Source organism: Diabrotica virgifera, chromosome 6 (genome assembly GCF_917563875.1).
Source record: "Diabrotica virgifera virgifera chromosome 6, PGI_DIABVI_V3a".
NCBI classification, from domain to species: Eukaryota; Metazoa; Arthropoda; class Insecta; order Coleoptera; family Chrysomelidae; genus Diabrotica; species Diabrotica virgifera.
This window is the reverse complement of record NC_065448.1, coordinates 137,906,582-137,922,796: the sequence shown is the minus strand read 5'-3', so window position 1 is coordinate 137,922,796 and position 16,215 is coordinate 137,906,582. Positions and strand designations below refer to the sequence as shown.

Sequence of the window (16,215 nt, the reverse complement as noted above, 5' to 3'; positions counted from 1 at the left end):
TTTCTTATTTCCTCTGTAACTCTGTATATTTCATACGCTAAACATGTAACATGTTTGGATAAAATAGTATAATAGTAATATAAAACATTGGCAACTGTTGCCATATAAAGTCCATCAATAGAGGTTCTATCATCCTCTGGAAACTGCAACCCACAGGAGCAAAGTTATATGTTGCCTGAAGTTAAATCCAGGAAAATTTTAAACATCCTATTAATAACAAGAATTTAATTTCCTCGTGGAAATTTTATTAAAAAATATTCTCAATTTTTAACGTCTTTGTTTGTACCACCATGTAAATATTTAAAATAAAATAACAAATAATAGGTATGTATTTATGGTTTTGTCACAAAATGAGCAATAAACTTTATCCACATCCACAGATGGCTCTTTGAAAGAAAGTTGTATCAAAGTTGAAACACAGTTGTTTATTTTCGGCATTTTCAAAGCACCGTACTTATTCACAAAGACACGTGTTTTCACGGCTTTAATTTTACAATAGCATAATTGACCCTCTAAATAAAAATTTTTACCTACTGTATAAACTGCAGATATTGGAGAACCTTTATATTCAAGGAAAAAACGTGACAAAATTTAAGCCGCTATCTTTTATTAAGTAGGTACTACATTCTGTGTAAAAATTATTTATTTTAAAATTTTCATGTCCTTTTAAAAAAATTGATAAGAACGGTTTATGGTTTATGAGTAAAACTCTTATTGTATCATATATCATTTCCTGTTCGGAAATTGAAAGAATTTTGAAAATTTATGCTGTTATTGCAATTAAATTTTTTTTTGTTATCTTTCCAGGTCCCATTAAAATGCGGGCCCGAGGCAGGTGCCTCACGGGCCTAGTGGTAAAATAGGCCCTGGAAATAGGAACACTAGTCAACCGTTAGATGGCGATAGCAGCCATACCAGCGAACCTCACAGAGTATAGGCAACACTTTTTTCTTTCCAAAAAATTTCCGGTAAAAGTTATACTAGTAATCCTGTAGGTAGGTGGCGATACCAGCGAAGCTCGGAGCGGATATGTGAACAAAACTAGCAAATATGTCATAATAAAAACTACAGTTGGTATGAAAATGTCAAAATTAATAATATTAACATATCTTTCAAGCTCGATACAGGGGCTGAGTCTAGTGTATTACCATTAAAATATTTTACATTGTTAAAAATTAAAATGTCTGATATAACACCAACATCAATGATAATTATTTCATATGGAAATTTTAAGTCAAAGCCTCTTGGTTATATTACATTACAGTGTGAATATAAAAGGGTACTAAGACATGTAAAATTCCTATTTGTTGAGTTAGATTCAGAGCCTATACTAGGGTTAAATGACTGTTTGTCGTTTAATATGATTTGTCGTATTGATTCAGTAAATAAACTATTGGATGGTGACATAGGTTTGCCAAAAAGTAAACAATACTTATTTTTGACATTTAAAGTTATCTTTGAGGGATTAGGATGTATGCCAGGAGTGGTTGATATTAAGTTGAAAGCAGATGCTCATCCTGTAGTTCAGATACAAAGAAAGGTACCATTAGCACTACGTGAAAGATTAAAGTCAACTTTTTTGAAAGATCTTAAACAAAAAAATATTATTTCAAAAGTCGATTACCCTACTGATTGGGTTAACTCGTTAATGATAGTTGAAAAACCTAATGGTACCTTACGCTTATGTTTGGACCCAAAACCACTCAACAAATACATATGTAGAGAATATTATAATATACCCAAATGTGATGATATTTTAGGCCGACTAGAAAGCAAAACGATATTCTCGGTAATCGATATGAAGGATGGATTCTGGCAAATTCAGCTTACTGATAAAAGTTCAGACTTGTGTACTTTTAACACCCCTTTTGGTAGGTATAAATTTAACAGAGTACCATTCGGATTAAGTAGCATTCCAGAAAATTTTCAAAAAAAGAATACAGAAATATTCGGTGATATTAAAAACGTGTGTATATATTTTGATAATCTTATTATATCAGGTTTAAATGAACAAGAACATGATATAGCATTCAAGGATGTACTTAAAAAGGCATATACTTACAATATTAAATTCAGCTTTGATAAACTATACAGTACAAGCTTAATGAAGTCAACTTGCTAGGGCAAATTATTTCAAAAAATGGTATTAAACCTTCACAAAAGAACATTCAAGCTGTATTAGCTTTAGAAACACCTACAAATAAAAAAGATGTACTGAGAATCTTGGGCTTTTTAAATTTTTTTCAAAATTTATACCAAACTTGTCAAATTTAACTTAACAAGAAATAATATACAATTTAAGTGGTTAATGGAACATCAAAGAGAAATGGATGATTTAAAAGCATTAATCACAAGTAAGCCAATTTTAAGAATGTTTGATGAGAAAATTCCAATTGTAATACAAACCGATGCCTCTAGTAAGGGGATCGGTTCCTTTATGATGCAGGACAATCACCCTATATACTTCACGATCTTTAAACAAGGCTGAAGAGAAATATGCTCAAATTGAGAAAACTTTTAAGTATCGTTTTCTCTTGTGAAAAGTTTCATTTCTGGATGTATATATGGTCATGAAGTTATCATTAAAACTGATCGTAAACCATTAATTCCTATTTTTCAAAAGAATCTTGATAATGTCAGTAACAGATTGCAAAGAATGCTCTTAAAGCTGCAGAAATATAATATTAAAATTGAATTTTTCCCTGGATGACAAATGTATGTAGCTGATACATTAAGTAGGTCTTACATTAAACAGGAGACTCCTATTGATACTGATTTAGAGTACATAGTCCATGCACTTTCTTTAACCTTGCCCATTACGAAAGAAAAGAAATTAGCATTTCAAAATGCAATTAATAGTGATGTTTTGTTAAAAGAAGTTAAGAATTTTTGTTTAACTGAATGGCCTAAAAATAATAAAAAACTTAGCTCAGATCTTAAATATTTTTATAATCTGAGGCAGGATATACTTCTGTCAGATAACTTAAAATTATTGTTCCTTCTAATTTGAGGCAAGATATGCTGAAATTAATTCACTCTGCACATTTTGGAATACAAAAGTGCAAGTATAGAGCTCGTGAGATAATGATTTGGCCAAACATGTCATCAGACATAGAGAATCTTGTAGCTAATTGTGAAGTATGTCAACTTAACAAGCCGGCTAACCAGAAAGAAACGCTTATTAGTCATAAAACTCCTGAGAGAGCATGGCAAATATTGTTTTCAGACTTTTTTGACTATAAAGGCAAAAGTTATTTATTAATTGTTGACTCATATTCTCATTGGTTAGAAATTTTTTCAACACAAGATAAAACTGCTAGAACAGTTATTAAACATTGTAAAGATATATTTTCAAAGTTTGGTTGCCCAGACATTTTTTATTCAGATAATGTCCCATACAATAGTTTAGAATTTAAAGAATTTGCTAAGAGTTGGAATTTTGAGTGTGAATTTTCAAGCCCCCGTCAGCACTCCTCAAATGGCTTTGCAGAAAAATATGTTGATATTTCTAAAATATGCTTAAAAAATGAAACATATTGATGAATTGCCATATTATTTGCTTGAATATAGAAATCCTAGATTAGGATATGCTCCCTCACAAATGTTGTTAAATCGGCTAGTAAAAACAAAACTACCAATTTCTTCAAGTAATTTATTGCCAAAAATAATTAATAATGAACAAGGAACAAGTTATTTCAATATTAAATAGAAATTCACAAAAAACCCAAGAGCTTTACAATAAAACTGCAAGAGATTTACCTCTTCTTAAAAAAGGGGATAATGTACTATTCCAAAAAAATAACTCTTGGAATAAAGGAAAAATAATAAGTAATGTACATATAATGATAGATCTTATTTAATTAAAGATGTAGAAGGCAATGAATTTAGAAGGAATAGGAAGTTTATTAATAAAACAAATTTACCTGTAAATATATGTGATAGAAATCTGTCAGATTTACTCTATGAATTTGATAATAATGCAGCGGTGGGATCACGATCGGTAGAATGGTAGAATGCTGACGTCACGTTGCCTAGCAACCGTCGATTATCGCCTGCAAGCGTAAATTTGGTATCACGATGAATAGAATGGTCGTTTCCAGTCGAATTTTATCCCCACCCTTGTAGAATAAAAATCCTCCTCAAACTACCACTTCTTAGCTGTAGAAAGGACGGTTAATCTCTTTCTTTCTCATGTTAATAAACAAAAACAGAACCAATATGGCAATATGACAGATATTTATTTTTCCCGCTTCCGTATTTTTTGTCTTGTTTATTGTTATTGTTTCACTAATATGTTTTACATAATATTTCAATCAACGGTTTTCCTCATAGACATGTAAAGAAAGTTTCTCGTGGTTTTTCATAGTGACTGTTTTTTCAAAAATACAATTAGTTTTTATTTTGAGATAACTAATAACAGGATAACGAAGCAACAAACCTAAATAACATGTTTGGCTTTCCTTTATTTGGAGACATCAACTTTATTTCTTCGTGATACTGGTACCTTAAACCTCTACAGAATAGAATTTTGTCTCAAAATAGATTGGTGAATGTATCTACTTACACTGTATGTTTCTTAGATGAATAAAACTTTTTTCTACATAATTGTAGGTACATTTTGATTTTATATACTGTTTAACAACCCATACTTATAGTAAATATATAAACCTATTCTTGTTCTCATTATCATTTTTCAGTGCGTCATTAATTATGACGTCATATACTGTATTGGGTGTGTCGAGACATATTTCATGTAATTATTGACGAATCTGACAGATGCAAGAATCGTACTTAGCCATAGGTGAAAAGCTTGTGGAATTAAACTAATTAGTAATTTAGTAGATATGATTTTTACACAATATGTTAACATGTAGGTATTTTTTATAAAGGGGAATAAAATTAAAAAGTAAACAATTTGTTAATTAAATTTATAAATATGGAAACATTAAAAAATGACACAAAAACTATCCATAAACTGTGTTTTTATCTTCTTCTCTAGGTGCTGTCTCCGCTTCAAAAGTTGGCAATCATCAGAGCGATCTTTATTTCTGAAACCACGGCTCTAAATAATTCATTGTTATTACATCCAAACCAGTTCCTAAGGTTCTTCAGCCATGAGTTACGTCTCCTTACTATGGATCTTTTTCTTGCATAATGACCTGGAGTATTAGAATATATTTATTCTAACGAACTAAATTCTAACAAAACCAACTTTTAACGAACTAAATTCTAAACCAAAACACAAAATAATGCAAAAAACGTTGTGAAACACAAGGGAAGTCGAATTCGAAATTTCAAAATGACAGGTACACAAAATACTGACCTGAATAATAACCGTCACTTGACTCTTTGACACTTCTAAAAAATGGCCAAAATGGACGAAGTTTTCGTCAAATGTTCGTAATACGTGTATTTGATTGGCTAGAAAAAACGCGCATTCTAAATATCAACGAATCAAACGTAGGTTAGGAATAGACATCTTATGTATATAACCATTGTAATGCTGCATTATTTTTGTGTTTAATCACGGAGCTACCGCTTTTTCCGTCTCATCTAACTTAAATGCATTAGAGAGAAATCGAAAAACTGTGACGCACTGAAAAATGATCATGAGAACAAGAATACCACTAATAACCCTAGTGGTTGATGCAGATAAAAAAAAGTTTGACCTTCACTGTGATTGTTTTTAATAAGTTATTTAAATTATTTGTAGTTTTTTTATAAAAATTTGTTTGAATTTAATCTTTTGATTAAAATTTAAAATGCTTATTCTTTTGCACATTATTTGTATTCTGAAAGCTTACCTATATAAAGATGTTTAATGCCTGGTTGCACCAACAGATCTTAAACTTTAGACGTGCCTTAAGCTCAGATTGCGAAATATATGTATGTGTGGCATCATTGAGTCTTAGATCAGTTTTCAGCTTGGCACAATGGATTATTTAATTTATTTATTTATTTAGATAAGAATCGAAAATTATGGTGCAATGTGAGTGAAACTTAAAGCGGCCATATCTATGAGCTGAGCTGAGTTTAAGATTTGTTGGTGCTACCAGGCATAAGTTTAGTTAATAAAAATATATGATTTACTATTTTATTGGGAAAAAGCCACAATTTAAGTGAAAAATTAAATTTATTGACGTTTTAACTTCCACTTCCGAAGCAGTTATCGAAATATAAAATATAAATTAATATAAGTAATCAATTTTAATTCAACTTATTAATGAGTACTAAAATATTAATTAAGATTTTGTATTTCAATAACGATTTCCGACTTGGAAGTTGAAACGTTAATAAATTTTATTTTTAACTAAATCGTGGATTATTTCACAATAAAATAGTATATTGCATACGATATCACAAAGAAGCAGCTTCAGAACAATATAAAAATATATGTAAATTAACTACAGAGGACAGTCTGACTTTTACAAAATTAACCTTAATTTTTGTGAAATATTTTTTCTCAAAAAATGCATTGTTTCTGCAGAAAAACCTCAGAATCCTCTTACTATTATCATTATAATTTTCAGGTTGAAATAAAAATCAATAATGGGTAAAACATAAACTTTATTTAAACTGAAGAAAACATAAAAACAAATATAATCCATGAACATTATAAAAATAACATAAAGACAAATCTTCATAACAAAGTTGTAGTACTTCTCTGTTACATCCAAAACATTGTCTTTCATAGGACTGAAAAAGCACACAGTATTGTCTTAACATTGTTTCATACCAAGACTAAAATAAGAACAAAGAATAAATCACAAATAAACCACAAATTTATGTAAATTGAAAAATAATGCAATTTTACTCTCTATGGCCAGTTTCACCAACAACAAATAAATCAGTGAATAGTTTGATAATTTAAAATTAAATTGACAAATTTTCTTTATATAGATATTTAAAGTGAGATTAACTCGTCAATTCATTTGAAGAGTAACTATTTATTTGATAAATAAATAAAATAAGTACTATTTGACGTTAGAGAAACATAGTTGTGTCAGTTTTATCAGTTGAATAATTTTATTCATCGAATAAACTACTATTCATCTTTGGTGAAACTGGCCATTAGTCAATGAAGCTTTACAATTATTATTTCTAGTGCAAAAATAAGTAATAATATTAAACTACTTATAAAAATTATTATGAAACTTTAAATAAACATTTCTTTAAGATATTTGATCAATGCATCCATAAAACAAAAGTTTTATGTTCAAAATACTTCATAATAAGATATAAAGCTTCACCCTCCAGCAAAGATAACTAAGAAGTGAAAGTAATCTTTGCCAGAATAGAAATGGAAAATGCTTTGATCTCTATTTTAAACGATCTGCTGCAAAAAAGTTTTACATTTGAGTTTCTCCACATCATGTGTTGCACCTCCCCATCTAGCATCGATGTTTAAAATTTTTAAGTCTGGATCACACGCCTAAAAGATTGTAATTTTTTACTTATTCTTTATTTTGTTAGTCAAAGTTTTTTCAACACAAATATCAACAAATACTACAAATTTTTATGATATTTGCAATATAATATATTATGTGATAATACATTATTTTTATAAATTGATTATTGGCAGCATATAGTACATAATATAATATTACAAGTAAGTAGTGTTATATAACGAGTGTTACAATTTCTACATTTTTAGAAAGATAACTTTTCTATTAAGATAGTTATGTTCCCGTTCCGTTGGAGCAATTATAGCAACATGTGTGCAAACTATGGCCCCTACACAGCCAGGAAAGTTAAACTTCTGCATAAATTTTCTTTTAAAATTCTCTTTTTGAACGAATGTAGTAGGAAAGATAATCGACTCTTCACTTAGATGTTCAATTGTTAAATTTGTTACATCATTTAAACGGATGCTAACAGTATTTTAGGCAATTGATATAGTAGTTATATATAGGCATAAAGTGAAACGTACGCCGATGTGCTTAGTATATTAGTATACAAAATGTATATACACATCAACGTTCATTTCACTTTATGTTTTGACTTAATTTGTTTGAAAATGAATCGCTACACGTGGGAAGAGTTATAGCGGACGAAAAATAACTGATAGCTCTGACCGACTACTCTTTGATAGGAACTTATTGCATAAAAATAAGTGAGGTAAAAATTTACAGTGAAGGCTCAACACTGCTTGGATGAACGGATTATCACATATTATGAGGTATAAGCCTCTCAAAAAAATAGTTCACCATGTCTGTTGTTAATATAAATAAATCTATAAACTCCTAAAGTAAATGCATCACTTTCCCTTCTCATTATTCTCCTCTATATTATACCTATTTATTTCGTTTCTTAATTGCTCATTTCTTTGTATATGAGCAGGAAGCATCTAAACGTCAAACTATATCAGTATTTAATATAAACATCAAAATATATTAATAATAATTAATAATTAAATAGTTCACTATGTCTGTTGTTGATATAAATAGATCTACAAACTCCTAAAGTAACTGCATCACTTTCCCTTCTCATTATTCTCCTCTATATTATACCTATTTATTTCATTTCTTAATTGCTCATTTCTTTGTATATGACCAAGTATCCGAGCAGGAAGCATCTGAACGTCGAACTATATCGGTATTTAATATAAACATCAAAATATATTAATAATAATTAATAAGTGATATGAACCTACAACTTATTGTGTTATTTTTCCTTTACAGTAACAGGAATTTATAGAAAAAAATACCTACATAAAAATACCTTAATATAACAATGTTCCCTAGTCACAGGTAAAATTCAAAAATTTAGTGATTTCTAATAAAATAGTTCCAAACAACCCAAGACAAAAATATACAAATTGAAAATAATCACAAATAATAATCTTTCTTTAGGTTAGCTTTTTGAATACAACCACCACAAAATAAAGACAACCACACGTCAAACAGCAATATTTTTAAGAAGAAGAAGCGATATTTTTAACACGGCTAGTAGAATATCCGAACATTGCCGAGCACTGATTCTACTTTCCAAAGCGTGTTAACGTGATACCAAAATTGTCGATTGTAGAATTATTTTTGTGACGTCAGCATTCTACCATTCTACTGATCGTGATCCCACCACAGATGCTGTTGTTAATACTACAAACCCTAATATAATGATACCAACAAATAGCGATAGTTATTCATTCTCTGAGACCGGATCTGATCATGAAAGTGATGTAATACTTTCAGAAGAGAGTTCTATAGTCAAAGAGACTGATGATGAAGCTTCAAGGAATCTTGAAACTCATAGTTTCTTGGATCAGCCTGTCTCAGATGATGAAAGTAAAATTGTTTCTAATAATGATATCGAATATGTATTTATGAGTGATACTGATACAGATGAAAGTTGTAACAATGGTGGTGATAATCCATCTGAAGCTGGTGTTAAGACTGTATGACACTATGCATTTTCTTGTATGATTTCTAATATCGTTTCTGATAAACATTTTCTTGTATCGTTTCTTGTACCTACATTTGTGCCCTGTATGACACCACAGAATAACTTATGGTTAGTTATTCTGTGATGACACTATGCAACTTCTTGTATCGAAAATTGTATGAAATTCGGTACGTGATGATGAAATTTTGTTTGTCACCATGTGTCACGTTACATTGGTTACTGCGTCTACAGCTGATTTTAAGGATTTTATAAAATTATTTATAAACTTTTAAACACATAAATTTAACATTTTAATGTTAACCAGAAATTTTACGTTGACTGTTGATTATTTGTGTTTTTATTTTGTTTTGATATTTGTGCTAAAATATTTGCATTAGAATTATCTTCAGTTTGATCCAAATTAGGAACTATTGTAATTTCCTTTATTAAAAAATTATGCAACATGAAACCCAAAGTTATACATAGTTTAAACTTTACTAGGAGCTAAATATATGGTTATTAGTAGAACAGTGGTCCATACCAAACCGTATATTAAGTATCAATAAAAGATTTATAAATAATACTTACAAAAACACAAATAAATTCATCAAGACATAAATCATATGATCTCATTTTCAGCCGCCATTATGACATTTAGATGTATGTTTTACCAGCAGGTTTTACGTTTTGGTTCTTTGCGCAGAAATTGGCGCAGTTCTTGTACAAGAATCTGTGCCTGACACAAATTCTTGTATCGTTTCTGATATCGTTTCTTGTATCTGTGTATGACACTATGCATTTTTTTGACATATCAGAAACGATATTAGAAATGATACAAGAAAATGCATAGTGTCATACAGCCTTTAGACATATCCCTCGTGTTGTTAAACCCCCAAAGTATTTAGAAAACTATCATTTATTTTAGAAGAAGAAAAAGCGTGTTGTGTAGTTAGTTATACATTTTGTTGTTCTATGTTATGTGTTTTCATGCCTCCTGTCAAGTGTCTTGTCAGGTTGATTGACTGGGCGGGAAGGTGGAAAGATGGCGGCAGAAGAAGCCACATGTATTAAAATGTATTAAGTAGATTTAAGAATAATAAAATACAATAGAAACCTGAATTAGTATTCTTTAACCATAACAATAAATAAAACAGAGCATCTACAATATTTCTCAGTATTTTGTTCTGGAATCTTTGTATAATTTTTATATTTCTTGGTCTAGAACAGCCCCATAGTGGGCATCCATAAGTCCATACATTCTGAATATTTGTTTATAAAGTAATAACTTATTATAACATCGACTATGTGGAGTTTCTTCCAACTAGCCAATACACTTTTTATATCTTTCTTTTGCCTTTCATAGCCACAAGGCTATACGTTTCCTTCCTGGATTTTTTGTAGACCAGTTTCAGCTGATTGTAAAAATATTAAAATGAATGGTAGTTTTTCTATTTTTTTTTATTAATGGCTTTGACATAGCCAATTAGCCAGACTATTTGTTTTTTTTTGTATGGTATTACAATAACAATTTTAAGTTAATATCTAAGCCTACTTATTATCTAAATTTACAGGGTGTTATAATATATTAATGGATACATTTTTCAATTTTGTGTGATATTTTTACAATTTTTAATTTTATTATCTAAGCCTATTTAAAATTTAAATTTACAGGACGTTACATATTCGTAAAGACATTGTAACGTCTGCTTATTTTTTGGAAAAAGAATTTCGTTTAAATTGACAGGTAAAGGACAATTTAGATCAATTAACTTTTCATACATTACTTTAATATTTTGTCTGTACTGTCCACACTCCAATATGAGGTGCTGTAGATCTCCCATTCCACCACAGGCGCAGTATGGGTTATCACTGCTACCTATGCTGTGTTTGTATGCTGGGGTTAGTGCGTGATTTGACCTCATTCTGTTTATTGTTTTTATAAATAGCCTATTTGATTCTTGTTTAAACCTCTCTCATTGGGAATTAGTGGTTGGCAATTTCTAAAATTTATTCCCGTTGTACTTTGGTTATATACACGTTGCCCATTTTGTTTGCAATGGTTTTTACTGATATTATCTATATCGGTTACTGCGGTAGAAGTATGTTGTTTATGTTTCGTTTGATTAAAGCTGCAGATTTAGCTAATTTGTCGACTTCTTCATTTCCAAATATTCCAGAATGTCCTCTAACCCAACAAATAATAATTGAACGGCCCGAGGAAGTAATACAGTATTGCCCAAAATAAACAGTACTGAAACTGAAACACAGATGTATTTTTGTGCGCGCTGTCATATTCAAATTAACTAGTATAGACCTGTCGAGTAATCTTTAAATAATTACTTATTAAGGCCTAATTGTTAAAAATGGTGTTAAATACAGAAGAGAAAGTGTTTCTCGTGGAGCATTATTTTCGCTCATACGGAATCGGCCGACGTAATAGTGCAAGTCTGCAATACGTGTGTGATTAATTCACACAACGCAACGGTTTAATAAACGTTCTAATGCTGTAATTTTCAACAACCTTCAAAATTACAGCATTACTTGGACAACGTTTATTAAACTGTTGTGTGAATTGATCACACACGTATAGCAGACTTGCACTATTACGTCGGCCGATTCCGTATGAGCGAAAATAATGCTCCACGAGAAACCCTTTCTCCTCTGTATTTAACACCATTTTTATCAATTAGGCCTTAATAAGTAATTATTTAAAGATTACTCGACAGGTCTATACTAGTTAATTTGAATATGACAACGCGCACAAAGATACATCTGTGTTTCAGTTTCAGTACTGTTTATTTTAGGCAATACTGTATCATAATATAGACTCTTAATTTCTATCTCAATGTGGTTTAGATTTTTTGTCGATTGGATAGAAGTGAGTTTGTCCACAATACTTCTACAATCGGTGAAAATGATATAATTGTCCATACCAACAGAGGCTATATATTTTAACGCAAGTAATAAAACTGATAACTCGGCAGTATATATTGAAGCTTCATTAGGCAATCGGCATGATTCTTTGTATTCAGAATTCCAGTGATATATTGCACTTCCGGTTTTATTTTGAATTTTGGAGCCGTCAGTAAAAATATATTGAAACATAGGCCACCTGTCTTTAATTATTTTGTTGATAATACTGCCTGGAAGGTTTGAATCCATGTAATTTGTTTGTATTATCTTGGAAAAGAGAGTTTCAGGAGGTTTAGTGTAAATTGGAGGTATTTTATTTTTGTACATTTGGTGTTCATACATTGTCAATTTCCTATAGCTTTCAACGTATATGGGGTTTTTTTAGTACACCAATATTTGTGGCTTAAATCTAATATATTCAAGTTACGAATAGTCCTTAAGTAGCTGACGTTTTTTGAGATAGCTGTAGCTACAAACTTATCTGTACAAAACTGTCTACGTAGAGTAAGTGGTGGTTCCTTAGCTTCAATCTCAATAATAGTAATAGGAGTAGATTTTAAGTAACCGAGAGAGAGTCTCAAACATTTATTCCTTTGGATTTCAACTTTATTAAGATATCCTGTTGACGCAGACCCATATAAATGACAGCTATAGTCGAAAATTGGTCGAATCATTGAGCGATAGAATAGCAATGCAATATTCGGGTCAGCTCCCCAACCGGTTCTACAAAAAGCTCTAAGGATATTCATAGAATTTTCTGATTTCTTTATAATATAATGAATTTGATCCTTCCATAACAATTTACGATCCAAATACGTCCCAAGATATTTAACACAATTTTTTATAGGAAATTCTATTCTACCTAATTTGAAGGTGCCTTGAGGAATTTGGCGTTTTTTGGAGAAAAAACAAATTTCAGTCTTTGTCGTTAATATGGATAAACCTAGAGAATGGTAATCATTTTTTACACAATCTAATATAAATTCAAGTTGACGTCTACAAATGTCTAGAGAAGAATGGGAGGTGTACAACACAACATCATCTGCAAATTGTAAAATATTAGAGTGTGGAGGTACTATGTGTTCTAAATCTATATTGTACAATGAAAAGAGAAGTGGTCTCAAAATACTACCCTGTGGTATACCTATACTCGTTAACCTTGGTGGTAAAAGATTCTCGTTTATCTTTAAGTAAGTCCATCTATTCTTGTACAAGGATACAATGAAATTTGTAATTTTAACTGGCATTCCAAGATCTACTAATTTTTTATAAAGAATGTCTAAATTGATGTTATCAAACGCTGAAGTTACATCTATAAATGCTGCAGCTGTCGACGCCTTATTTGTAAAATTGAGCTGTAAAGAAGAGACTAGGGAAGTGAGAGCATCTTGTGTAGACCTGGATTTTCGAAAGCCGTCTGAGATTTGGGAAGGATATCTTCGGACTCAAGCCAGTACTCAAGCCGATTTTTGATTAATCTCTCTAGAGTTTTTAGTATACAGGAACTTAAAGATATAGGTCTGTAAGATTCAACTTTGTTATCTGGCTTTCCTGGTTTTTTCATAGATAATACAATATAGTCCTTCCATGCTTTGGGAATTAAATTTTTGTTTTGCCATATAGTGTTAAAAATTTGTAGTAATAATAGTTTGTATTCTGTAGGTAGAAAATATAGTATAGAATATGATATACAGTCCATCCCTGGAGATGAACTATTATTTTGCTTGAGTTCATGATTTAATTCCCATAATTCAAATGGTTTCTCTAAATTGAAGTTTTCTCTGGGTACGGTAACTGTAGCTTCATTTATTTGACTTGGAACCCAAGGAGGTGAAATCTTGAAATAGAACTCTTCTATCCATGCAGCTTCGGTGTTTATCGGAAGTTGATTGGACTGCTTTCGGTTTTTGTAGCGATTTACTTTCTTCCAGACGTCGCTGATTGGAGCGTTGGAGTTTAAGCTTTCGCAGTAATTTGTCCAAGTTTGTTTTTTTCTAATTTTAAAAGTTTTCTTTGCTAAGGCATCTAATTTTTTGTATTCAATTAGATTGTGAAGATTATGATTTGTTTTATAACGTCTATATGCTGTTTTGCGGTTATTTGCAGCTGATTCGCAGTTATTATCCCACCATGGTTTTGGTAGCTTGTTTGTAGGATATTTGTTATTGTTGTATGATTTTGGAATTGAAATGGTTGCGCATCGGTTTATTTCGGTAACTAATTCTTCATAAGTTTGTGTTTTTCTATTCTTTACAATTAAAAATCAAAAGAAATAAGTACTATTTCATAAGTTCAAAACTTATTACATAAGTTTGTGTTTTTCTATTCTTTACAATTAAAAATCAAAAGAAATAGGTACTATTACAGGTAATAAAATGGATAAATAATTCGTTTCATAAAGAATAAAGAAAATTGAAAACGGATTTTATAATACTTACATAATTGTTTAAACAAAAGAGATCCACCCAGAGCAAAACTAACAGACAGAAAAGCAAAAAAAGCCACTCATTTCCATTTTTTCAATATTCTTTATGCATTTTCCTATCAGAAATTTTTAGGTTATCATGAAATGTGATAACCACACGACCTTACGATACACGCGCGGCAAATTTGAAAATGAACGCAAATTGAATAGTAAATGGCCTCTCTTAAAATAAAGGACATTGGTAGTATGTTCATAGAATGTCTTGTGGTAACATTCCACCAATAATTTAATCAGATGTTCACCGAATGTTCCTTGAATTTCATTAATAGAACTTTGATTCAAATAGAACAGGACACTCAAGCATTATAATAGAACTTCGATAGTACATTCCTGGAATGTTTTGTGTTGTTAGAGTGTAATTTTAGCTTAAACACCATTGGATTTTCCATTCATAATAGACGCGTTGTCGTATGACTGTCCCCTGCAGTTTTTAAAATCGATATCATATATTCTTGCAAGAATGTCATTAGAAAATTAAATGTATCTTCTGCTTTATGACTGTGATTTGACAAATATATGAGAAACCTTTCAAGAGCAATGAAATCTTCCATGTACCGAAATATCACAGTTAATTGATGATAAAAATTGTTCTATGTGAATAATATGCTGATTTTTTTACGTTTGGGGCTGTGGGGGCAGCTGTCCAGCCTGCCCTCCTTTAAATCCGGCCCTGCATATATGCCATGACAACAATGTCAAGGTTATGTACATTGTTTGCTTATTTTTCTAAAATTTTAATATTTTTCGTAATTTGTTGTTTATTTTGTGCCATATTATTATATCCTAATTATTGCAAATTCCCTGAGCAATAAAAAAATTTTGTATATATTTTAAAATTATCCCGTATATTGAAGAAAATCTAAAACTACACTCAAAATGCAAGAAAATGAAGCTCCTGGATCAGACGGCATACCTTCTGAACTTTGCGCCAAAAATTTGGCGCAAAATTCAGAAGGTATGCCGTTCAAAAAACATGGCGCCAAAAATTTGACCTGTAGTATAAGTAGGCTACTAGAACTGATTTGGAAGCAGGTGAAACTGCCAGAAGATTGGAACGTAGGTATAAGAACCGACACGGGCGGCGATTCTTTTGTTGTTAGCATGTACTTAATTTTAGTATCGAGTTGCCAAGAGGACACACGAGTACACTGAGAAAAGTCTCACATTTCTGGCGTGTATTAATAAAATTTTAGCTGCACTGAGACAAAGGTTGCATGCAGGGCCGGCTTTTGTTGACATTCTTAATATGGTGGAATTATTTTTGATTTACAAAAGGTTACAAATACAACACAAAGTAATTATATTGACTAAAACCATGGATAAAATACCTTTTTTTATCCTGATTTTAGCATTGAAAGACCAATAATAAAATATATTATAGTGGCGTGACATTCACTAATTATTATTTTTGGCTTATATTTATACAACGATACAAA

The 16,215-nt window shown here is 30.6% G+C and overlaps 1 protein-coding gene and 1 long non-coding RNA gene across 2 annotated transcripts in view; one reads left to right on the top strand and one right to left on the bottom strand.

Annotated features, from left to right (window-relative positions):
- Nucleotides 1–4,605, top strand: part of LOC126886882 (zinc finger protein 226-like) — an 88,267-nt gene extending 83,662 nt beyond the window's left edge. Inside the window, exon 3 of the transcript XR_007698807.1 lies at nucleotides 808–4,605. The gene's annotated coding sequence lies outside the window, so the exon portion shown is untranslated. The remainder of the gene's footprint in view (nucleotides 1–807) is intronic.
- Nucleotides 4,606–6,550: 1,945 nt separating this feature from the next.
- Nucleotides 6,551–8,697, bottom strand: LOC126886883 (uncharacterized). Its single transcript, XR_007698809.1, has 2 exons — nucleotides 8,511–8,697; nucleotides 6,551–8,294 (listed from the first exon to the last, which is right to left on the bottom strand). It is a non-coding gene; the product is annotated as an uncharacterized LOC126886883 (long non-coding RNA).
- Nucleotides 8,698–16,215: the final 7,518 nt, after the last annotated feature.